We start from the raw sequence: 24,629 nt of genomic DNA on the forward strand, positions 1-24,629 counted from the left end.
GTAGCCGCGAGAATTTTTCGAAATGGTGCCGTAATAGCGGAGTTACACGCGTTTGATGACCGAAAAACGGCCCTCGCTCGTTTCGCTCTTTCCTTCGCTACTCTCCTCATCGGCTGGTATTCTCCCCTCCTCGCCGAGTGCTTCTCGAAAGGTCACGTGACATACGTCATCGCCAACGCGCTTCTAAAAACACTGCATACTTCCGGTCTCGTCCACGCTAGCGGCAGGCCCCGGAAACTCCGCTGGTTTTTTGTCCACGCGAATTGCAGCGCCATCCATGAGATGCAAGCGGAACCAAAATCGCTTTTCCTTTTTTTTTCTTGTAAACCCTCTCTCAACTTTGTTGTTTCTCTCTCGCCTTCAACTATCGGTGGCGCGGCCCGCGCTCGTCGTCGGCCATGCTGATAACGGCCAAAACGGCAGAAAATTTTTTCAGGCATTATACGGTCAGTTTTTCTCCTTCCGTGCCAGCAGTGTGGTCCGTGTGGTAACCTACCGTTGCACGTTTGTCGGCTTTTCTTCCGCCACGTCTCGCAGCTGTAGCTGTTCGTGTGTGGTTCCGTGGTGTAGGACCACATGAAGACGAAGTGAGCCGTGCGACGTGAAATTCTACCGCATCCCTAAAGACAACAGGTGAGCACCGTGCTGTTTACTTCCCGGTTGTTATTTGTGACAGTAATTGTGCGCAGTCGTACATGGCTGTCCGATGGTGAGGCAGCAGTTGGCTGATTTAAATTAAATTATGGGGTTTTACGTGCCAAAACCACGATCTGTTTATGAGGCACGCCGTAGTGGGGGAGTCTGGAAATTTGGACCACCTGGGGTTCTTTAACGTGCACCTAAATCTAAGTACACGGGTGTTTTCGCATTTCGCCCCCATCGAAATGCGGCCGCCGTGGCCGGGATCCGAGCCCGCGTCCTCGTGCTCAGCAGCCCAACACCATAAGCTGGCTGATTGGAAAACACCACAACGATGCAGTAAATCGTTATGCCAACGAGCAGCGAACATAAAGCTCCTGATAAATATAGTACCACCTGTACGTATCGCAAGGAAGACGTGTGTAGGTGTACGCTTTGCACTTATTTCTATCCAATTGGCCGCGATCGTTTAAAAATGCGTTTCTGGGAATTAAGGTTAACATATCTCAACTAGTACTCTGCCGTGATGCGAAACGAGTTCTGTTTTGTATGTTCCAACTGCGATGTTATAATTTATGATCTTCACTGTTCTTCAGGATGGAAGCGTTTTTAACCTACGCTGGAAGGATGGACCTAATGGGTTTGCCCAGAGACAAGATCAACAACCTGCAGAATATGCTCGGTGCACTTCAGGGAGGTGGATTTTATGGACCGAGTGAAAAGCAGCCCGTGAGAAGCTATTCTGCGCATTGGCCATTAGATCAATTACAATAAATGTTTTTACATGTACGTACATGGAACACCATCCACGTTTTGTTGCATTCTATAGTGTGTTGCACTGTCTGCTCCAATTCTGGTTTTCGCAAACGAACACAATAAAGTGAGTCCAAAGAACTGTTGTGTTTTAAGAGCAATTAATTTTTAATATAATTTGGGCACATGCTTGCTTGATACTAATAATGAACGGCACTGCGTGCATGAAAACGCAAAAAGAATCCACTGCGCACAAGCGCGCAGCACGAATGCACGAATGGCACGGCCGGACAGGTGAGGAGCGCGCGCTTCGGTCCGGCGGTGTGTCTGATAACACCCGCGAGAGAAAAAAAAAAAAAAACGCTCGCCGCGGACAGCTAAAGAAATAAAAAAACAGCATTGCGCGTGCCATGAGGGGAGGGTGAGGCGAGGCTTGCGAGGAGGAATAGGAAAGTCAAGGGGGAAAGGAGAAAAGAACGGAACAACGTTATCATAAAAAAGTAAGAAAAAAAAGTGCTATAGCGAAAGGGGGAGGGTAAAAAAATCGCGCCGCTTTTCTTTCTTTTTTTCTTTTTTTCGCCACCGTAGTACCGTCATCCATCCGCTAGAGCCTAACTGAAGTGCGCTTTGGCGCTAGCGTCGACTGAGTGTCTGCTATAAATGAACCAATGGGAGGTATAGGAAGATTCACCCCCCTGCTAGCGGCACATATACCGACGGCGAACCGTCCGCCAGTGCCGTAGAACGTCTGCCCCGCGAGAGGTGTCCAAAGTAGACGGCAGTTCGGCCGGCGCCCCACCCGCTGCACCATCAATGGCGCAATCGACGACCGCGAACCTGCGCGCCTCCGCCACCGTCAACGAAAACATCAGCTGCAGCCGGGAGACGACGGGCTCGGCTGTGCTCGCATCGCAGCCGACGGCGCCGCTAATATCAGCGTATTTTTCTTCTTTGTGTACAAGTATTGCGAAGAGCGATAACAGCAATAAGAAAATATTGCGGCTTGTGAGCGTCGGTATTTCATTTCAAAGCGCCGTCCGTTTTAGCTTTGAAGGGAACCAGAAAAGACCTAGCGACGATATCGGCGCCGTCGAGCGATCAGCGGCGGCGAATCTGCCACACAAATGAGTCCCGGTCTCATCCTCTCTACGTACGGCAAGGAAATCTCGCCGTTCGCGAACAAAAACCGCTGTTGAACGGCGGCCCGCGAATGGCAAACGGCGTGCGATGAGTTACCGTGCCGGTAACATGACTCATCGCTTCTCGGCTACCCGCTGTCGCTGCGGTGCCAGCCCGTGTTATGCGAAGCGTAACGCTATAGACCCTGTGTTGCGCGCATGTCTGGAAAGGCCAACAGTGTCGCACTCTGTTCGTGCAGCTAATCAGACCGCTAAGCACGAATGTGTTGGAACGCGAGCGATTTGGCACTTGCGTTGCGGGCTGTAATTACCGATTCGCAAGGGCGCACAAACGAGCAACGCGACGAGGAAGAGCAGAAAGCGCGCGTACCTGCTAGCAGACTAACCGGAAGTCGTAGGTTCTTGTTCAACCAATGGACATCGTTTCCGCAGTTGACATCACCAGATTCCCCCTGCTGACATCGTGACGACAGCTGGGGATACCGGAAAGGCGAGGGGAGGAGCACGGCATTTTTTTTTGGCACTCCCCCAGCGCGTAGCGCTGCAGCGTTTGGCATCGTTGATCGTGACGGCATTCTGAACTCGATGCACGTTTACTTGAAATGTTGAAAAAATATCTGAGATGGTTTAGGGGCGCTTTAAGGACACGGAAGACCATCTTCGAAGTCTTAATGGACCAGCGCACGATGTGCGATCGGTGAGAGTCGTGCGACATCGTTCGAACAGCAGCAGGCAACGAGCGCGGAGCATGCGCGGAGCATGGCATCCTTTGCGAATTAAGACTTCTTTACTTCTCCCCTCGGTGGCATCGGGTGCCACACCATAAGACGCACAAAAAACCAAGGGGACTGCTGCGCACACCACACATTGCGAGCGAGTACCAGTAGCGCGAGTCGGCCCACACCGGCCACCATTCGTCGGTCAGAAATCGAAAAACATCGAAACCCAGCAGAGCACCCAGCTCTGACGGAACAGTTCGGCACGGCTCATTCAACGAGAGAGAGCCAGCTTCCTCACTCCTAAATAACCGCCGCTCACTTACTGAACCACGGCTCCCTCAGTCTTCAAAAGAGCAGCCCGCTCCTGAGCGCTCAGGAGCGAGCCGGGTCTTTTGAAGAGCGAGGGAGCCGTGGCGAAAAGAGCGGCTGGCTCCTGAGCGCTCAGGAGCGAGCCGGATCTTTTGAAGAGCGAGAGAGCCGTGGCGAAAAGAGCGGCTGGCTCCTGAGCGCTCAGGAGCGAGCCGGATCTTTTGAAGAGCGAGGGAGCCGTGGCGAAAAGAGCGGCTGGCTCCTGAGCGCTCAGGAGCAAGCCGGATCTTTTGAAGAGCGAGAGAGCCGTGGCGAAAAGAGCGGCTGGCTCCTGAGCGCTCAGGAGCAAGCCGGATCTTTTGAAGAGCGAGAGAGCCGTGGCGAAAAGAGCGGCTGGCTCCTGAACGCTCAGGAGCGAACCGGATCTTTTGAGCCGCTCTTTTGAAGAGCGAGGGAGCGGTGGTTCAGTAAGTGAGCGGCGGTTCTTTCGTTCTTCAGCCGAAGGCGAGGGGGTGAAGGCGACTCTTGCGAGGAAGGGCGGGAGGGCAGTTGCTTTCTCGTACCGCTAATAGATGGCACGGAAGTCGCACCCAATCCAGAAGAAGACCCGGCTCTGACGGAACGCATCGGCACGGCTCTCTGAACGCGAGAGAACCGGCTCCCTTTCTCCAAAAGAACCGCCGCTCATTTTTACTGAACGACCGCTCACTCGCTCTTTAAAAAGAGCCGCTCACAAGATCCGGCTCGCTCCTGAGCGACCCATCTCTAGTGAACACGGAAAAGGCGGGTATTCCACGGCGCCGTGGCTTAGTTGGTCATAGCGCCTTTCTAGTAAACAGGAGATCGTGAGTTCTAATCTCACCAGTGCCTCACGTCATTTCTTTTAACCTTTTTCGCTTCACAGAAGAATACCCGCGATTGAGATGAATGCGGAAAAGGCGAGTGTTCCACGGCACCATGGCGTACGTAGTAGTCATTCTGCTTCCGGCAGCCGAACTGAGCGGTCAGCAGAATCATGGGCTCCAATGGAGCGGCGACAGCGGCACTCGTTAGCCGCGAAAACAGGGTGAACGGCGAAGACGACACAGGTATCAGATTATTTTGCCTCCCCTGCCAAAGGGACGCGTTGCGCTAAACACCGTCTTTTTGCACGGCAACGTGCGAGCTAGACCCTACCGAGCTGAGTATTTTCGGGACGCTCTTGGCCCAACAGGGTTGCTACCGGAGGTGCTGGCCCTTGGGGCCTACCAGATCAACTTGTCTGGCTCTAACCATGAACAACGCCGACGCCACAAAACGGCTGCTGGACGTCGAGGAGCTCAAGGTAAAGGGGCGGCGCTGTATCGTGGTCGACCCTCAAGACCAGCAGGTGTGGCTGCGTCTTCACTGGCTGATACATGGTGTGGCCGATGAAGATGTAAGAACGGCGCTCGCGGCCTTTGGAAAGGTCGTCCAGGTCACCCGAGAGCGATGGCGGGTACAAGGAATCAGCGACAAGGGGACGACTACCGGGCCGTGTTGCTCAAGCTCAAGAGCGGCTTGAAGATTGCAGACCTCCCGCACCAAATCAGGGTGGCTGGTGAGCTGGCCTTAGCAATCGTGCCTGGCCGGCCAATGCAGTGTTTGGGCTGCCAAAGCACTGGTCATGTATGTGGGGAGTGTAAGGTTCCTCGGTGCTTGCAATGCCGCCGGCTTGGTCACTCGGAAGGCCAGCGGATATGGACGTACGCTTCTGCTACTGACCCTGAGGTCGGTAGCAGAAGGCTGAGGCTGAGGGCGACGACGCCGCGCACTTGTTAATGGATGTGGCCGAGGACGCGGCAAAAGGGGCAGGAGACCAGGCAACTCCAAGTGCGGCAGACTGTTCGCCTGCACCGGCTGTCGAGGCGGGGGCACCAGTCCATAACAAGGCTACCGAAGGAGTGGCAAACGATACGGCGGACAAGACTAAGGAAGAATGCACAAGCAACTCAACGGAAGCATGTGTGTCAATGCAGACAGTGGAAGACCTGTCGGCAAAGAACGACGCAACGGGCAGCAGCGTCGCAGCCTCTGTTAAACGTCCTCTTGAACAGGCAGCTGGCAGCAATGTAGCGAACCAAGGAAGTAGCGATGTCGAGCCGCCTTCGAAGACATCTGTGGGCAGGCGCAGCAGCTACAAGCCACGTCCCAACATTATTTTTTTTTCTGTTTTTTCAAATTGGTTTTACGTGCCAAATCCACGATCTCATTAAGAGGCACGCCGTAGTGGGGGACTCCCGAAATTTGGACCACCTTGGGTTCTTTAACGTGCACCTAAATCTAAGTACACGGGTGTTTTCGCATTTCGCACCCATCGAAATGCGGCCGCCGTGGCCAGGATTTGATCCCGCGACCTCGTGATCAGCAGCCCAACACCATAGCCACTGAGCAAACACGGCGGGTCCATGTCCTAACATCAATAGAGCAGAAAAAAAGACGGAGGACAAGCCACCTCCGCTCTCCAGTGGGACCGGTCCACCGGGTGAACCTGGTGGCGTCTAGCGGAGTGGTAGACGCTAAAGGTAAGCACCATGCTCCTGGCCCAATCTCATTTCACTAGACAGCCATGGCTACCAACCCGACGCTTAGATTGGCGACACTAAACGTTCGAGGTCTGGCCGCCAAGCGAAAGCAGAGCCAAGTGTGTAGGCTCCTGGTGGACCATGACTTTGACGTGTTAGCAGTGCAAGAGACAAAAGTGGATGGTGACGAGGAGACACGGAGCATGGTGCAGCGATTTAGGTCGCGGTATTACGCGATAGTGAGCCACGCCATAGGGGCGTCGGCGGGTTGCGTATTGTTTGTAAGGAAATTATCGGGTCTCGCGGTGCAAGGTTTATTTTTTCATGTTCATCCGGCCGGTTAGTTTCGTGCCATTTTGTATTGAGGGGACTGGAGTGACGTGTGGAGTGTATTTATGCGCCAAATGTGTCAGAGGAACGGTCGCAATTTTTTTTCAAAGTTAAAGGAGCACATGTCTTCTGATAAGCATCTGGTACTCTTAGGTGATTTTAATTGTGTTCTCAATGCCAGAGATAGGTCAAATAGAGGCCTAAAGAGCGATAAATGTCGGGATATTTTGGCCGAGATAATTACTGAATGGGAATTAGAGGACGTGGCTGACTGCATGATGGGAACGGGAGATGTGCGTTTCACGCACTTTCAAGGAAATAGCCATGCGTGTTTAGATCGCATTCACGTGTAGCTTGCAGCAATACCGATGTGCATCAGTTACAATGTCTGTCCTATTTCCTTCACTGATCATTGTCTAGTCAAATGTGAGATAGGAAGAAAGACAAAAGGATGCAGCTTCTCTTGGGAGCTGTGGAAAATGAATTCAAAACTAACCACTGATGAAAGTTTTGTAGCAGCAGTGTTGGAATGCATCGAAAAAAACTATTCTGAACGGAGAGGGTAAACTCGCAGAACGATGGGAAGGGTTTAAACAGCGGATTAAAATAAAAGCCATGGATCGATGCGTCACACTAAATTATGAAGGAAAAAAGAAAGAAAAAGAACTAAGAACAACCTTGAAAAAGTTAACAGAACTGGAGTGTCAAGAGCCGGGAGCGTTCAAAAGTGATATACGGAATATCAAACAACTTGAACTGCATGACGAGGAACGTTATCGCGGCGCGATTATTCGTGCTAGAGCCGAGTCCTTTGCTGTAGGAGAGACACCCACAAAAAGGGCGCTTGGACTGGAAAAGGCGCATGCACGACGCAATCAGATTGACGTGATTGAAACGGGCGGTGCATAGCACGTGTGTTCTTTCAGCACTATGATAATCTATTCGGACTTACGCAGGTATACCTGAAACGTTTTAAAACGAATTTTTTAGCACGCAGGCCTCAAGTGAGTGAAGAAACGAAAGCTGCATTAGAAGCGCCGATAACTGATTTTGAAGTGGAACACGCGATTGATAATTTGATTCCCGGCAAGTCGCCTGGCCCTGATGGGCTGTGCGCTGCGTTGTACAAGCGGTTTAAAAAGGAATTGTCACAGGTACTCGTACCAGTTTCTAACGCAGCGTACGATGGTAAGGTATTACCACCGTCATTCAGTGAATCCCACACGGTGCTGATTCCGAAGACAGAGGACGAGGACAAGCTGAAGCAAGTAACATCATATAGGCCAGTCGCACTCACAAATGTGGGCTACAAGATTTTCATTTAAGTTCTAGCGGCTAGGCTTCAGTCAGTTATTAAAGACATCGTTGGTCCGCACCAAACGTGTGGAATTAAGGGTCGCACTATAGTTACAAATGTTCACAAGATGCGGTCCGTTCTTGAGTGTTGCGATTCCCTTGAAGCTAGTGTGGCCGTACTCCAGTTGGATCTGGAGAAGGCATTTGATTGCGTGGCGCATGTTATTTTGTTTGCCATATTAGAACACATTATTGTCGGGTCCATCATCATGGACGGTGTTGCTCTGGCGTATCGGAATTGCTCTACCAGACTAATTAGTAACAAGGCATTGGGGGCCCCCATCAAAATACAGCGTTCCGTTCGCCAGGGCTGCCCCATCAGTCCACTTTTGTTCTGCATTTACATTGAAACGTTGTGTTTGTCAGTGCTTGAAAATATTACTATTAATGGTTTTAGTTTACATTCTTCAGAGGTGAAATTGCTCGCGTATGCCGATGATGTTGCAGTCTGTTGTATTGATTATGAAAGCATCGAATAATCCATTAGAGCTGTCAAAATTTTCAGCGACATTACAGGATGTCAGGTAAACTGGGGAAAGTGTCAGGGATTTTGGCACAGAGTGTGGCCATCGACCCCGGACATTTTTGCCAACGTCGTGTGGAAGAAAATGCTTGTGAAGTACCTGGGTGTGCCATTTGAGTCCTACAAAAATAATAATGACTACTGGCAGCAACGAGCAGATCTCTTAGGTGAAAAGGCGAATGCTTGGAGGGCTAATTATCTCTCCATGTTTGCGAGGGCTACCGAATGTAACACGTTTTTTGTGGCCAAACTGTGGTATGTGATGCAAGTTATGTACTGTTCTAGGGTAAATGTGCAGAAATTACATAGGGTATTTGCTATCTTTGTATGGGGTCTACCTGAGAAAGGTGCAGTCGCACAAATTTGTTCAGGAGAGTAAAGTGTGGGGGGCTTGGACTGGCACATCTCTTTCTCAAACAATTAGTGAATAGGTTTTTCTTCTTTCGCGAGTTAAGGGACAAATTCCTGCAAACGGTGTGCCAGGCAAGATTAGGGTGACTGTTACCCGACTATGTTATAAGCACCCATGTCTTGACTGGTTCCGTACAGGGTTATCTTAAGGAAGTAGTAGCCAGTGTGCGATTTTTTAGTGTTCGTTTTTCAAAGGATTATTTAAATTCTGTTAAAAAGAGAAAATGGTACAAAGACATATGTGACATAGTCTTGCCGATTCCGTTGTACAGAGCAATATACAGTGCAGGCCAGGGTCAGAATGTCCTCAAAACAGTTAAGAGGATGCAAGTAGCGCCAAGCTTGAAGTCTTTCTTTTTCAAGTTGCATAGCGGAACACTTCCTGTAAGAACTTTCTTAGAGGAGCGAGGGTTTTATATGCCATGGGGTTCTCACTGTTTTATTTTTGGAAACAAACGGAAAACATCGATCACGTTTTACTTTACTGTTGGGAGGGGGTCTATTTTTGGGATGTGTTGCAGCGGACAATCAAAAAACAATTCCCGCTAGATACGCACGGCTTAAGGTACCTTGCAATAGACAACGAAGAATGAGTACCTTTTGATCTAATCGTGTTGATTGGCCTGCACAGTATATGGCGCTCACGAATGGCTGGCTTCTACTGTGAACCAGATAGAAGACCGGCAAGGCTGTACTTTAGAGAGAGCATTGCTCGCTTACCAGAAGTGAAAAAAAACAACAACAACAAAAGAATGTGTTTCTCCCTGGATTGCCAGCGTAGAACCCTTGGTCACACTAAAAGATTTTTAAATGACATCGTCAGTCACTACATGACTGACGGCATTATGTTCATAACAATGACAACCCTTAATATAACCTTGTTTGAACCTCTTATTTGTGATGTGTAATACGTGTTGTGTTGTTGGAAAACCGGCAATAAAAAAAGCGCCATGGCTTAGTTGGTTAAAGCGCTGGTCTTGTAAACAGGAGATCGTGAGTTGGAATGTCACCGGTGCCTCACGTCATTTCTTTTGACCTTTTTACGCTTCATAGGACAATACCCGCGGTTGAGGTGAATGCAGAAACGGGCGGGTATTCCGCGGCGCCGTGGCTTAGTTGGTTAAAGCGCCTGTCTAGTAAACAGGAGATCGTGAGTTCGAATCTCACCGGTGCCTCACGTCATTTCTTTTGACCTTTTTACGCTTCATAGGACAATACCCGCGGTTGAGGTGAATGCAGAAACGGGCGGGTATTCCGCGGCGCCGTGGCTTAGTTGGTTAAAGCGCCTGTCTAGTAAACAGGAGATCGTGAGTTCGAATCTCACCGGTGCCTCACGTCATTTCTTTTGACCTTTTTACGCTTCATAGGACAATACCCGCGGTTGAGGTGAATGCAGAAACGGGCGGGTATTCCGCGGCGCCGTGGCTTAGTTGGTTAAAGCGCCTGTCTAGTAAACAGGAGATCGTGAGTTCGAATCTCACCGGTGCCTCACGTCATTTCTTTTGACCTTTTTACGCTTCATAGGACAATACCCGCGGTTGAGGTGAATGCAGAAACGGGCGGGTATTCCGCGGCGCCGTGGCTTAGTTGGTTAAAGCGCCTGTCTAGTAAACAGGAGATCGTGAGTTCGAATCTCACCGGTGCCTCACGTCATTTCTTTTGACCTTTTTACGCTTCATAGGACAATACCCGCGGTTGAGGTGAATGCAGAAACGGGCGGGTATTCCGCGGCGCCGTGGCTTAGTTGGTTAAAGCGCCTGTCTAGTAAACAGGAGATCGTGAGTTCGAGTCTCACCGGTGCCTCACGTCATTTCTTTTGACCTTTTTACGCTTCATAGGACAATACCCGCGGTTGAGGTGAATGCAGAAACGGGCGGGTATTCCGCGGCGCCGTGGCTTAGTTGGTTAAAGGATTCTGCTTCCGGCAGCCGAGCTGTGCGGACGTGCGAATCATGGGCTCCGAAGGAGCAGCTTTTGCGGCGACCAGCCGCGGTAACAGGCTTATCGATAACGAGGAAGCGAGCTATCAGTTTATTTTGCCACCTCTGCCCAAGGGACGTGTTGTAAAGAACACCGTGTTTTTACATGGGGACGTGCGAGCAAGGCCCTACAGGGTCGAAGATTTCCGAGACGCGCTCGTCCCGACTGGATTGCTACCGGAAGTCGTGGCCCTTGGCGCCTACCAGATCAATCATGCTTGGGCGGTCACCTTCTCGAACGACGAGGCGGCGAAGAAACTCGTGGCATTGAAAGAACTCAACGTGAAAGGGCGTCGCTGCGTAGTCGTCGACCCTCAAGACCAACAGGTACGCTTTCGCCTTCATTGGTTGCTGTACTGGGTTGAAGACGAAGATGTAAAGACAGCGCTGGCAGCCTTTGGCAAGGTCATTGAAGTGACGCGAGAACGATGGCGCGTCAAAGGCGTCGGAGATAAGGATTCAACGTCTCGAACTGTTCTTCTGAAACTGAAGAGCGGAATGAAAGTAGACGACCTTCCGCACCAAATCCGAGTTGCAGGTGAACTGGCCCTTGTCGTGGTGCCTGGACGGCCGATGCAGTGCCTACGATGCAAGGGTTTCGGGCATGTCCGTCGCGAGTGCAAGGTGCCGCGATGCTCGCGATGCCGTAATTTTGGCCACACTGAAGATCAGTGTGTACGCACGTACGCTACAGCCGTTGGACCACCAGCAAGCGAAGTCACCGCAGAGATGAGGATGGATGCTGCTGAAGCCGAGGACGCCGCCAAAGGGGCGGGTGACCAGGAGAGCGCCAACAATGCGGAGGCGACAACAAAAACAGAGGGAGGTACGGAAGAAGTACTTGCTACTCCCCAAAAGAAAGACGAGCCATCAGGTCCTCCTGAAGAACTGGAGAAAGGCAGTGAAAACTGCCTTGTATCCGATGATACCGCGTACGTGGCAGAAAGTGGTGACCCGGCCCCAGACAGCGACGCTATGGATGTGAGCGGCAACACTCCCTTCAAAAGGCCGCTAGACGCCACCGACGGCAAAGCAACTCCGAAGAATCATGCCGACGGGCCGCCTGCAAAGTCAACCATGTTAAGAAGGAGCAGCTTCAAGCCCTGTCCAAACATCTCTCGGGACAGGAAGGAGGGCGACAAGCCACCACCGACTACGGAGCATGCCAGACCGCCGGACGGTCCCGGGGGCGTCTAGCCGCTGGCTAGACGTTGCGGTGAGCACGGTGCTCCGGGCCTTTCTCTCTTTCCCGTAGTATAGCAATGGCAACCAACCCGACGCTTAGCATGAGCACGCTAAACGTGAGAGGTTTGGCCGCCAAGCGTAAACAAAGCCAAGTGTACCGGATGATGGTGGACCAAGACCTCGATGTTCTAGCCGTGCAGGAGACAAAAGTCGAAGGGGAGGAGGAGACCCGGGGCATGGTGCTAAGGTTTACGCCTTCGTATTACGCGGTAGTGAGCCATGCCAAAGGAGCGTCAGCAGGTGTTATTTTATTTATTAAGAAGCTGCCCGGGCTATTCATCGAAAATTATTTTTCGTGCCCTACTGGCAGACTAGTGTACTGCGACTTTGCTGTTGGTGATGATTCTTGGCGGGTGATATGTATATATGCACCCAATATATGCGATGAACGCAAGAAGTTTTTTTCAGCGTTAAAGGCGCAGATATGCGCGCATAGAAAGGTCATTATTATGGGAGATTTTAATTGTGTACTCAGTGATCGAGATAGAACAGGCAAGAGAACAAATGATAAAAGCTGTCATGTCCTCACTGAACTATTAGCCGAGTGTGACTTGGACGACGTGGCCGATTGCCTAGTAGGAACACGCCAGGTTCAATACACGCACTTCCAAGGCAATAGTCACGCTCGTCTTGACAGGATATACGTGACACTAGACGTTATACCCATATGTCGAAGCTACGATGTCATACCTGTTTCATTCACCGACCACTGTTTGGTCAAGACATGCGTTGGACGCAAAGGAAAAGGCAACACTTTCACGTGGGAAATGTGGAAAATGAATTCGAAATTGCTAAAGGACGAGTCTTTTCGAAGCAATGTACAGGAACATTTGAAGGATGTAGAAAACAACAAAGTGGCGCAAATCGCTGAAAAATGGGAAATTTTTAAACAACGAATTAAGTTAACCGCTATCGACCGGTCCTGTAAAATAAAGTATGAAGAAAGAGCTAAAGAGAAAGAACTAAGGGCAGTGTTGGAAAAATTAACCGCCTTAGAGTGCAGCCAGCCAGGCGCATACAAAGACGATTTACGCAGCATCAAAGCGAAATTGGAGCTATGCGATGAAGAGCGATATCGAGGAGCGATTATACGCGCAAGGGCAGAGGCACTGACAGCAGACGAGACGCCAACTAAACGCGCGCTTGGTCTGGAGAAAACGCATGCGCGGCGCAATCACATAGATATAATTGAAGTAGATAGAAACGAAATAACCGACGGTGAGGACATAGCACAAGCGTTTTTTGAGCACTTCGAAGGACTTTTTGCATCGAGAACTGTTGACGTAGACGCCTTTAGAGCTGCGTTTTTGGTGCGTATGCCGCAACTCAGCGACGAGACGAAGAACAGGCTCGAGGCACCGATATCAACTCATGAAGTTGAAAAAGCAATTGAAGATTTAAAAGCTGGAAGATCACCCGGTCCGGATGGCCTTTGTGCCGCTTTTTATAAACAGTTTAAATCAGAACTATCGCCTCTACTCGCTGACGTGTTTAACAAAGCGTATGAAGTAAACGCATTGCCACATTCTTTCGCGCAAGCGCACACTGTACTTATCCCTAAGACTGACCAGCCGGCGAAACTGAAATATGTAACGTCGTACAGACCAATATCACTTACCAACAGTGATTACAAAATATTCATGAAAATAATCGCAGACAGGTTACAAACAGTAATGGAAACCATAGTAGGCCGGCACCAAACATGCGGAATCAAAGGACGAAGCATTAACACGAACGTACACATAATGAGATCGATTTTGGAATGTTGTGACGCCTTAAGGGCACGAGTTGCGATTCTTCAACTTGATTTGGAGAAAGCTTTTGACTGTGTTGCTCACAGTATTTTATATGCCATTCTTAAGCATATAAATGTCGGGTCCATAATTACTGACGGGGTGGCCATGGCGTACCGGAACGGCACTACTAAGCTTTTAATTAACAAGACTTTGGGGGCCCCCATCAGCATTCAACGTTCCGTGCGCCAAGGCTGCCCAGCCAGCCCACTTTTGTTCTGTATTTATTTAGAGAGTTTGTGTTTGGCAGTCATTGAGAACAAATGTATTCATGGGTTTATGATGCAAGCGTCAGAAGTCAAACTCCTGGCCTATGCTGACGACGTAGCCGTGTGTTGCAAAGACAAGGAGAGCATTTTACAGACGATAAATGTTGTGAAAAACTTCAGTGAAATCACTGGTAGTAGAGTAAACTGGAGCAAGTGCCTCGGTATTTGGCATGGAGAATGGCCTGAGGCTCCTGCTATATTTGCGAATGTCAAGTGGTCAACAACGCCAGTAAGGTACTTAGGCGCACCACTCGAAGCTTACAAGCAGAGTGACGAATACTGGCAGGGCCAGCTTAAAAGTGCTAAAGAGAAGGCTGAGGCGTGGAAAGCCAAATACCTTTCAGTATTTGCCAGGGCTACTGTATGCAACTTGTTTTTCGTCGCTAAGCTATGGTATGTCATGCAATTCATTTTCTGTAACAGGGCCAATGTGCAAAAATTCCACAGAGTCTTTGCCGTGTTTGTGTGGGGTTCCGGATGGGAGAGATGTTGCCGCAACAATTTGTTCAGACGGGTGAAAGATGGAGGACTAGGGCTGGCCCACCTGTTTGTTAGGCAACTAGTTGGGCTTTTTAAGTTCTTTCGGAACAATGATGATCCATTTCGGCAAACAGGCTGTAGAGTTAGACTCGCGCACTTGTTGCCACAGTTAATTGTATGCTCCCAAGGTGTGCCGGCCGCAGTGTTTGGTTTCTACAGGGAAATTGTATTCAGTGTTCGTTTCCTTGCTGTACGGTATTCGAAAGAATATTTGTTTACGGTCTCAAGGAAAAAGCTGCGCAATGATATAATGGACGGCCTTTTTCCCCCGCCTATGTACCGAGCCATATACAGTCGAGGCCCAGGCCAGAATGTTTTTAAACGCGTCAAACGAATGCAGGTACCGCCAGGTATGAAAAGTTTCTTTTTCAAACTACACACAGGTACACTTTCAGTAGCAACGTTCCTAGAAGAAAGAGGCTTTTACATGCCATGGGGCTCACAATGTATAATTTGCAAACAACCTGAAACCATAGACCATGTTTTTTTACACTGCTGGGAAGGAGTATACTTATGGGATGTTTTACAGCGCACAATAAAGAAAGTATTTCCTCTTGACCCACATGGCATCAGATTTTTGCCGATAGACGACGATGACGGAACACCTTTTGATCAGATTATGCTGACTGGCCTCTACTGTATATGGCGCTCCCGCATGGCAGGCTTCTATTGCGATCCCGATAGAAGACCAGCCCGTGTGTATTTCCGAGAACAAATAAGACGTTTTCTTGATGTGGTTGCAACACAAGAGTGTCCCCCACCTTGGATGGCCAGGATGGAACCCCTGGCCAATCTTAAGGAATTCTGAACAAAGCCTGTTACAGTATGACAGGCTGCTTGTGCTTATTATTTATACTTAACGGATGTGAAGTCCATCTGTGTGTGTACATATGTTAGTTATGTTGGTATTACTATGTACCGCTGCTTACCGGTAATAAAGAAAAAAAAAAGCGCCGTGGCTTAGTTGGTTAAAGCGCCTGTCTTGTAAACAGGAGATCGTGAGTTCGAATCTCACCGGTGCCTCACGTCATATTTTTTTACCTTTTTACTCTTCATAGGACAATACCCGCGATTGAGGTGAATGCGGAAACGCGGGTATTCCACAGCGCCGTGGCTTAGTTGGTTAAAGCGCCTGTCTTGTAAACAGGAGATCGTGAGTTCGAATCTCACCGGTGCCTCACGTCATTTCTTTTGACCTTTTTACTCTTCATAGGACAATACCCGCGATTGAGGTGAATGCGGAAACGCGGGTATTCCACGGCGCCGTGGCTTAGTTGGTTAAAGCCCATTCTGCTTCCGGCCACCGAGCGTGACGGTTCGTGCGATCATGGCCTCTTCAAGGGCAGCGACAGCGGGTACTTTTGGCCGCGGAAACAGGTACAGCAACGACGAAGAAACGGAATACCAGTTTATTTGGCCTCAACTGCCAAAAGGACGAATAGTGAATAACACCGTGTTTCATGGTGATTAGAGCGAGGCCTTACAAGGTCGAAGATTTAGGGATGCCCTAACGCCTACGAGCCTGCTGCCGGAAATTGTGTGCCTTGGGGCCTACCAAGTTAATCATGTGTGGGCGGTGACCCTCAGTGACGCAGCTGCAACGAAGCGCCTGCTGGCTATGAAAGAACTCCAGGTGAAGGGGCGGCGATGTGTGATTGTCGATCCTCAGGATCAGCAGGTGAAGCTCAGACTTCACTGGCTGCTGCACGGTGTGGCCGAGGAAGACGTCCGGACTGCATTCGCGGCCTTCGGCAAGGTAGAAGAGGTGAGTCGAGAGAAGTGGCGTGTCCAAGGTGTCGCAGACAAATGTTCCACCACGAGGACTGTTCTTCTCAAGCTGAAGAGTGGCCTGAAAGTGGAAGATATCCCTCACCAGATACGTGTTGCCGGAGAGTTGGCCTTGGTGGTGGTACCCGGTCGGCCGATGCAGTGCCTCCGCTGCCAAGGCACTGGGCACGTGCGGCGGGAGTGTAAGGTGCCACGCTGCTCCCGGTGCCGACGTTACGGGCACATTGACACCGAATGCGTCAAGACCTACGCTACCGCGACTGGCCCAGCCGCGAGCCAAGAGGCAGCAGAACTCGTCATGGATGTGGTCGAGACCGAAGACGCTGCTAAGGGAGCCGGAGACCTTGTGCACCCAGCGACAGGTGCTGGGTCGGTACCGGAGGGCGTTGACGCCAACGGAAAGGGAACTACGGAGCAAGTGACTGCGCCGGCACGGGTCGACGCGGAAGCTGTCCATGCAAAGAAGGCGCAAACGAAGACGAAGGAGACGACGACGATGGAGCGATGCAAAAGGGCGAGGCCGCTATCGACGGTGACCGGGCTGCTAGTCTCGGAGCCACCTTCAAGCGTCCCCGTGATGAGGCCGAGGACAAGGACAACGCGGCAACCAACTCCAGTGATGGGCCGCCGGCGAAATCGCCTCTTGGGAGGCGCTCGAGCTTCAAACCAAAGCCGAACGTTCCGTCCGACAGAAAGCCTGGGGACCAAGCCCAGCAGACAAACAACGACGAGAAACCGGGCGGTCCCGGAGACGGCTAGCCGACGGCTGGTCGTGAGGGGTAAGCACCATGCTCCGGGCCTACCTCATTCTCTAGTTCATCATGGCTCCTAATCCGTCACTCAGTATTGCAACTCTAAACGTTAGAGGGCTGGCGGCTAGGCGTAGGCAGAGTCAAGTCCTACAGGTTGGCCACTGACCAAGACATAGACGTTCTAGCTGTCCAGGAGACCAAGGTAGACGGGGAGGAGGAGACCGGGAGCATGGTGAGGCGTTTCACGACCAGATATTATGCGGTGGTGAGCCACGCGGTAGGGACGTCAGCGGGATGCGTCCTGTTTATTAAGAAGTTACCCGACCTTGTGGTTGAAAGTGTATTTTCATGTCAGACGGGAAGAATGGTCGTTTGCGACTTTGTTTGTGGTGGAGTCGAATTCAGAGTTATGTGCATATATGCGCCAAATGTTGTAGAAGAGCGTGCTGTATTTTTTTCGAATCTTTTTCAGTACATTAGCCGTGATAAGTGCATGATTTTGTTGGGGGATTTCAACTGTGTTTTGAGGGCTCGGGATCGATCCAATAATGCCGGTATTCGAGATAAAAGCAGTCACATACTTTCCAAGTTGATTAGTGATAGTGAACTAGACGATGTATGTGACTGTCTGGAGGGGGAGCGGGAGGTGATGTATACACGATTTCAAGGCAGTAGTCATGCGCGGTTAGACCGCTTGTACATGTCACAAGACATGATTCCAATGTGTCAGTTATTCTGTCGCACCTGTGTCGTTCTCAGATCACTGCTTGGTGAAGTGTCACATTGGTATGAAGAAGAAGGAATCATCTTTTAACTGGGAACTATGGAAAATGAATGCCTTACTACTAAAAGACGAGCCATTTGTAGAGGCAATACATGAGGCCATTATGGAAGTATGCGATCAAAGTACTGAAACCATAGCAGAGAAATGGGAATGGTTCAAACAAAAGGTAAAAATGAAAGCAATAGAAAGGTCGAGCTGCTTAAAGTTTGAGAGGGAAATGAAAGAACGAGACTTACGAAAGATACTTAATCAGCTGATAGCGCTGGAGTGCGAAGAGCCAGGGGCGTATAAGCAAGATATGCGAACCATCAAAGAAAAAATCGAACAGTTGGACAAAGAACGCTATCAAGGTGCGATTGTGCGAGCAAGAGCAAACGCATTAGTAGCGGGAGAGACGCCCACCAAAAGGGCACTAGGACTTGAAAAAGCACATGGTCGACGTAATCATGTCGATAAGATCTCGTGGAATGGCACACTAGTCGAAGATAATAAGAGCATAGGCCGAGCGTTTTTAGAGTATTACCAGTCACTGTTTGCATATCAAGAAGCTAATGTAGATGAGTTCAAAAGGGTCTTTCTCAGTCGCATGCCGCCGATTGAGTGACGACACGAAGGACCGATTAGAAGGGACTATAAGAGAACACGAAGTCGTAAAAGCAATAAATGATTTGAACAATGGCAAATCACCTGGACCTGACGGTCTGAGCGCTTGTTTTTATAAAGCCTTCAAGAAAGAACTTTCGCCCCTGCTAACAGGCCTGTTTAACGACGCGTATGTGAACAAAGCTTTGCCGCCTTCTTTTGGTAAAGCGCATACCATCTTGATACCTAAGAGTGACAAAGCGGAGAAACTTAGGCTCGTGACATCTTATAGGCCGATATCTTTAACCAATGTCGACTATAAGATTTTCATGAAGGTTTTGGCAGCCAGACTTCAAAGCGTCATCAAAGAAATCGTCGCAGACCACCAAACGTGTGGGATCAAAGGGAGGTCAATTTTTTCGAATATTCACACGATGCGGTGCGTGCTCGAGTGCTGTGACCTCACTTACGATGGCGTCGCAGTGCTCCAGCTTGACCTAGAGAAAGCTTTTGACTGTGTGTCTCATGATATTTTGTTTGCCATTCTGGATCACGTTAATGTAGGTGCCATCATCACTGAGGGAGTGGCATTGGCGTATCAGAACTGCACAACACGTTTAATTGTGAATAAATCATTGGGGGCCCCCATTAACGTCATGCGTTCTGTGCGTCAAGGCTGCCCCCTCAGTCCTCTTTTGTTTGCAGTTTACATTGAAACGATGTGTTTGGCGATAACTGAGAACGATCAAATACGCGGTTATAGCTTGGCAGCCGCAGAAGTCAAGCTCCTGGCATATGCAGATGATATCGCCGTGTGTTGTACAAACAGAGAAAGCGTAACGGAAACAATACGCGTGGTGAAACAGTTTTGTGATGTAACGGGCAGTGAAGTGAACTGGGGTAAGTCCCTCGGTTTGTGGCACGGAGAGTGGTCCTCGGCCCCGGACAACTTTGCGAATGTGAGCTGGGTGAAAACCCCTACCAAGTATCTCGGTGTTCCCTTGGATAGCTACAAACAGAGCGAGGAATACTGGACGAACCAAATAAAAGAAACAAAAGAAAAAGCAGACAGGTGGAAAGGCATCAACCTGTCCATTTTCGCAAGGGCAACTGTATGTAATTTGTTTTTCATTACGAAGTTGTGGTACGTCATGCAGACGTTGTTTTGTTCAAGGGTAAATGTGCAAAGATTGCACAGAGTGTTCGCCGTTTTTATCTGGGACTCTAACTGGGAAAGATGTAGCCGAACAAATCTGTTCAGGCGGGTGAAGGTAGGTGGCCTGGGCTTGGCGCATCTTTTTGTACGACAACTTGTCAATAGATTTTTGTTTTTTCGAGATGTGCGTGATCCTTTTCTGCGTACGGTATTACAGCTCAGATTAAGAGCTGCGCTGCCGGCGCTCATTGCTAGTACCAATAGTATGCCAGGAACGATTCGCGGCTATCTTAAAGAGGTAGTCGACAGTGTGCGCTTTCTTTCTGTGCGTTTTTCTTTCGATTATTTATCTGCCGTGAAAAGAAAGACATTATATAAAGATGTATGCGATATTATTTTTCCAGTGCCATTGTACAGAGCGATATACAGTGGAGGACCAGGACAGGATGTCCTTAAACGGGTGAAAAGAATGGAGGTGCCTACTGGGGCAAAAACATTCTTTTTTAGGCTACACACAGGAACACTGTCAGTGAAGACATTCATGGAAGAACGCGGCTTCCTTGTACCATGGGGCCCACACTGCTTGATTTGCAAGCAACCTGAAACTGTAGATCATGTGTTCTTGCATTGCTGGGAAGGTGTCTACTTCTGGGACGTCCTAAAACGGACAATCAAGAAGGAGTTTCCGTTGAATCCGCATGGGATCAGGTACTTACCGATTGACAATGAGGACGGGGTTCCATACGACCTAATTATGCTCAATGGCCTCCACTGTTTATGGCGGGCACGAATGGCAGGGTACCATTGCGACCCAGATGCTAGGCCTGCTCGTATTTATTTTCGAGAAAGTATGTCTCGTTTCATTGAAATTAAGAAAATGCAAGATATTGTACCCGATTGGCTGTCGAGGATAGAACCTCTGACAGCTTTAAAAGAATTTTAGTTTGACAACGCCAGTCCATGTTGGGCTGATGGCTTTCATGTTTTTTAGTATGTTCTGTAGGTGTTCTTTTTGTGATGTCTGTTTCTATACCATGTGCATTGTACATTGTCAAAGACCGGCAATAAATAAAAAAAATTAGTTGGTTAAAGCGCCTGTCTAGTAAACAGGAGATCGTGAGTTCGAATCTCACCGGTGCCTCACGTCATTTCTTTTGACCTTTTTACTCTTCATAGGACAATACCCGCGATTGAGGTGAATGCAGAAAAGGCGGGTATTCCGCGGCGCCGTGGCTTAGTTGGTTAAAGCGCCTGTCTTGTAAACAGGAGATCGTGAGTTCGAATCTCACCGGTGCCTCACGTAATTTCTTTTGACCTTTTTACTCTTCATAGGACAATACCCGCGATTGAGGTGAATGCAGAAAAGGCGGGTATTCCGCGGCGCCGTGGCTTAGTTGGTTAAAGCGCCTGTCTTGTAAACAGGAGATCGTGAGTTCGAATCTCACCGGTGCCTCACGTCATTTCTTTTGACCTTTTTACTCTTCATAGGACAATACCCGCGATTGAGGTGAATGCAGAAAAGGCGGGTATTCCACGGCGCCGTGGCTTAGTTGGTTAAAGCGCCTGTCTAGTAAACAGGAGATCGTGAGTTCGAATCTCACCGGTGCCTCACGTCATTTCTTTTGACCTTTTTACTCTTCATAGGACAATACCCGCGATTGAGGTGAATGCAGAAAAGGCGGGTATTCCGCGGCGCCGTGGCTTAGTCATTCTGCTTCCGGCCACCGAGCGTGACGGTTCGTGGGATCATGGCCTCTTCAAGGGCAGCGACAGCGGCTACTTTTGGCCGCGGAAACAGGCACAGCAACGACGAAGAAACGGAATACCAGTTTATTTTGCCTCAACTGCCAAAAGGACGAATAGTGAATAACACCGTGTTTCTGCATGGTGATGTACGAGCGAGGCCTTACAAGGTCGAAGATTTTAGGGATGCCCTAACGCCTACGAGCCTGCTGCCGGAAATTGTGTGCCTTGGGGCCTACCAAGTTAATCATGTGTGGGCGGTGACCCTCAGTGACGCAGCTGCAACGAAGCGCCTGCTGGCCTTGAAAGAACTTCAGGTGAAGGGGCGGCGATGTGTGATCGTCGACCCTCAGGATCAGCAGGTGAAGCTCAGACTTCACTGGCTGCTGCACGGTGTGGCCGAGGAAGACGTCCGGACTGCATTGGCGGCCTTCGGCAAGGTAGAAGAGGTGAGTCGAGAGAAGTGGCGTGTCCTAAGGTGTCGCAGACAAATGTTCCACCACGAGGACTGTTCTTCTCAAGCTGAAGAGTGGCCTGAAAGTGGAAGATATCCCTCACCAGATACGTGTTGCCGGAGAGTTGGCCTTGGTGGTGGTACCCGGTCGGCCGATGCAGTGCCTCCGCTGCCAAGGCACTGGGCACGTGCGGCGGGAGTGTAAGGTGCCACGCTGCTCCCGGTGCCGACGTTACGGGCACATTGACACCGAATGCGTCAAGACCTACGCTACCGCGACTGGCCCAGCCGCGAGTCAAGAGGCAGCAGAACTCGTCATGGATGTGGTCGAGACCGAAGACGCTGCTAAGGGAGCCGGAGACCTTGGGTACCCAGCGACAGGTGCTGGGTCGGTACCGGAGGGCGTTGACGCCAAGGGAAAGGGAACTACGGAGCAAGTGACTGCGCCGGCACGGGTCGACGCGCAAGCTGTCCATGCAAAGGAAGGCGCAAGTGAAGACGAAGGAGACGACGACGATGCACCGATGCAACAGGGCGAGGCCGCTATCGACGGTGACCGGGCTGCTAGTCTCGGAGCCACCTTCAAGCGTCCCCGTGATGAGGCCGAGGACAAGGACAACGCGGCAACCAGCTCCAGTGATGGGCCGCCGGCGAAATCGCCTCTTGGGAGGCGCTCGAGCTTCAAACCAAAGCCGAACGTTCCGTCCGACAGAAAGCCTGGGGACCAAGCCCAGCAGACAAACAACGACGAGAAACCGGGCGGTCCCGGAGACGGCTAGCCGACGGCTGGTCGTGAGGGGTAAGCACCATGCTCCGGGCCTACCTCATTCTCTAGTTCATCATGGCTCCTAATCCGTCACTCAGTATTGCAACTCTAAACGTTAGAGGGCTGGCAGCTAGGCGTAGGCAGAGTCAAGTCCTACGGTTGGCCACTGACCAAGACATAGACGTTCTAGCTGTCCAGGAGACCAAGGTAGACGGGGAGGAGGAGACCGGGAGCATGGTGAGGCGTTTCACGACCAGATATTATGCGGTGGTGAGCCACGCGGTAGGGACGTCAGCGGGATGCGTCCTGTTTATTAAGAAGTTACCCGACCTTGTGGTTGAAAGTGTATTTTCATGTCAGACGGGAAGAATGGTCGTTTGCGACTTTGTTTGTGGTGGAGTCGAATTCAGAGTTATGTGCATATATGCGCCAAATGTTGTAGAAGAGCGTGCTGTATTTTTTTCGAATCTTTTTCAGTACATTAGCCGTGATAAGTGCATGATTTTGTTGGGGGATTTCAACTGTGTTTTGAGGGCTCGGGATCGATCCAATAATGCCGGTATTCGAGATAAAAGCAGTCACATACTTTCCAAGTTGATTAGTGATAGTGAACTAGACGATGTATGTGACTGTCTGGAGGGGGAGCGGGAGGTGATGTATACACGATTTCAAGGCAGTAGTCATGCGCGGTTAGACCGCTTGTACATGTCACAAGACATGATTCCAATGTGTCACAGTTATTCTGTCGCACCTGTGTCGTTCTCAGATCACTGCTTGGTGAAGTGTCACATCGGTATGAAGAAGAAGGAATCATCTTTTAACTGGGAACTATGGAAAATGAATGCCTTACTACTAAAGACGAGCCATTTGTAGAGGCAATACATGAGGCCGTTATGGAAGTATGCGATGAAAGTACTGAAACCATAGCAGAGAAATGGGAATGGTTCAAACAAAAGGTAAAAATGAAAGCAATAGAAAGGTCGAGCTGCTTAAAGTTTGAGAGGGAAATGAAAGAACGAGACTTACGAAAGATACTTAATCAGCTGATAGCGCTGGAGTGCGAAGAGCCAGGGGCGTATAAGCAAGATATGCGAACCATCAAAGAAAAAATCGAACAGTTGGACAAAGAACGCTATCAAGGTGCGATTGTGCGAGCAAGAGCAAACGCATTAGTAGCGGGAGAGACGCCCACCAAAAGGGCACTAGGACTTGAAAAAGCTCATGGTCGACGTAATCATGTCGATAAGATCTCGTGGAATGGCACACTAGTCGAAGATAATAAGAGCATAGGCCGAGCGTTTTTAGAGTATTACCAGTCACTGTTTGCATATCAAGAAGCTAATGTAGATGAGTTCAAAAGGGTCTTTCTCAGTCGCATGCCGCGATTGAGTGACGACACGAAGGACCGATTAGAAGGGACTATAAGAGAACACGAAGTCGTAAAAGCAATAAATGATTTGAACAATGGCAAATCACCTGGACCTGACGGTCTGAGCGCTTGTTTTTATAAAGCCTTCAAGAAAGAACTTTCGCCCCTGCTAACAGGCCTGTTTAACGACGCGTATGTGAACAAAGCTTTGCCGCCTTCTTTTGGTAAAGCGCATACCATCTTGATACCTAAGAGTGACAAAGCGGAGAAACTTAGGCTCGTGACATCTTATAGGCCGATATCTTTAACCAATGTCGACTATAAGATTTTCATGAAGGTTTTGGCAGCCAGACTTCAAAGCGTCATCAAAGAAATCGTCGCAGACCACCAAACGTGTGGGATCAAAGGGAGGTCAATTTTTTCGAATATTCACACGATGCGGTGCGTGCTCGAGTGCTGTGACCTCACTTACGATGGCGTCGCAGTGCTCCAGCTTGACCTAGAGAAAGCTTTTGACTGTGTGTCTCATGATATTTTGTTTGCCATTCTGGATCACGTTAATGTAGGTGCCATCATCACTGAGGGAGTGGCATTGGCGTATCAGAACTGCACAACACGTTTAATTGTGAATAAATCATTGGGGGCCCCCATTAACGTCATGCGTTCTGTGCGTCAAGGCTGCCCCCT

General features: G+C 49.8%; 10 non-coding genes across 10 annotated transcripts; all 10 read left to right on the forward strand.

Moving 5' to 3' along the window:
- The first annotated feature begins 9,823 nt into the window (after positions 1-9,823).
- On the forward strand, positions 9,824-9,897 carry Trnat-agu (transfer RNA threonine (anticodon AGU)). The gene has a single exon. It is a non-coding gene; the product is annotated as a tRNA-Thr (tRNA).
- Positions 9,898-9,980: 83 nt separating this feature from the next.
- Trnat-agu (transfer RNA threonine (anticodon AGU)) lies at positions 9,981-10,054 on the forward strand. The gene has a single exon. It is a non-coding gene; the product is annotated as a tRNA-Thr (tRNA).
- An 83-nt stretch (positions 10,055-10,137) lies between these two features.
- On the forward strand, positions 10,138-10,211 carry Trnat-agu (transfer RNA threonine (anticodon AGU)). The gene has a single exon. It is a non-coding gene; the product is annotated as a tRNA-Thr (tRNA).
- An 83-nt stretch (positions 10,212-10,294) lies between these two features.
- On the forward strand, positions 10,295-10,368 carry Trnat-agu (transfer RNA threonine (anticodon AGU)). Its single transcript has one exon. It is a non-coding gene; the product is annotated as a tRNA-Thr (tRNA).
- Positions 10,369-10,451: 83 nt separating this feature from the next.
- Positions 10,452-10,525, forward strand: Trnat-agu (transfer RNA threonine (anticodon AGU)). Its single transcript has one exon. It is a non-coding gene; the product is annotated as a tRNA-Thr (tRNA).
- A 4,972-nt stretch (positions 10,526-15,497) lies between these two features.
- On the forward strand, positions 15,498-15,571 carry Trnat-ugu (transfer RNA threonine (anticodon UGU)). The gene has a single exon. It is a non-coding gene; the product is annotated as a tRNA-Thr (tRNA).
- An 81-nt stretch (positions 15,572-15,652) lies between these two features.
- Trnat-ugu (transfer RNA threonine (anticodon UGU)) lies at positions 15,653-15,726 on the forward strand. The gene has a single exon. It is a non-coding gene; the product is annotated as a tRNA-Thr (tRNA).
- A 5,107-nt stretch (positions 15,727-20,833) lies between these two features.
- On the forward strand, positions 20,834-20,907 carry Trnat-ugu (transfer RNA threonine (anticodon UGU)). Its single transcript has one exon. It is a non-coding gene; the product is annotated as a tRNA-Thr (tRNA).
- Positions 20,908-20,989: 82 nt separating this feature from the next.
- Positions 20,990-21,063, forward strand: Trnat-ugu (transfer RNA threonine (anticodon UGU)). Its single transcript has one exon. It is a non-coding gene; the product is annotated as a tRNA-Thr (tRNA).
- Positions 21,064-21,145: 82 nt separating this feature from the next.
- Positions 21,146-21,219, forward strand: Trnat-agu (transfer RNA threonine (anticodon AGU)). The gene has a single exon. It is a non-coding gene; the product is annotated as a tRNA-Thr (tRNA).
- Positions 21,220-24,629: the final 3,410 nt, after the last annotated feature.

This window comes from Dermacentor silvarum, unplaced genomic scaffold (assembly GCF_013339745.2).
Source record: "Dermacentor silvarum isolate Dsil-2018 unplaced genomic scaffold, BIME_Dsil_1.4 Seq785, whole genome shotgun sequence".
NCBI lineage: Eukaryota > Metazoa > Arthropoda > Arachnida > Ixodida > Ixodidae > Dermacentor > Dermacentor silvarum.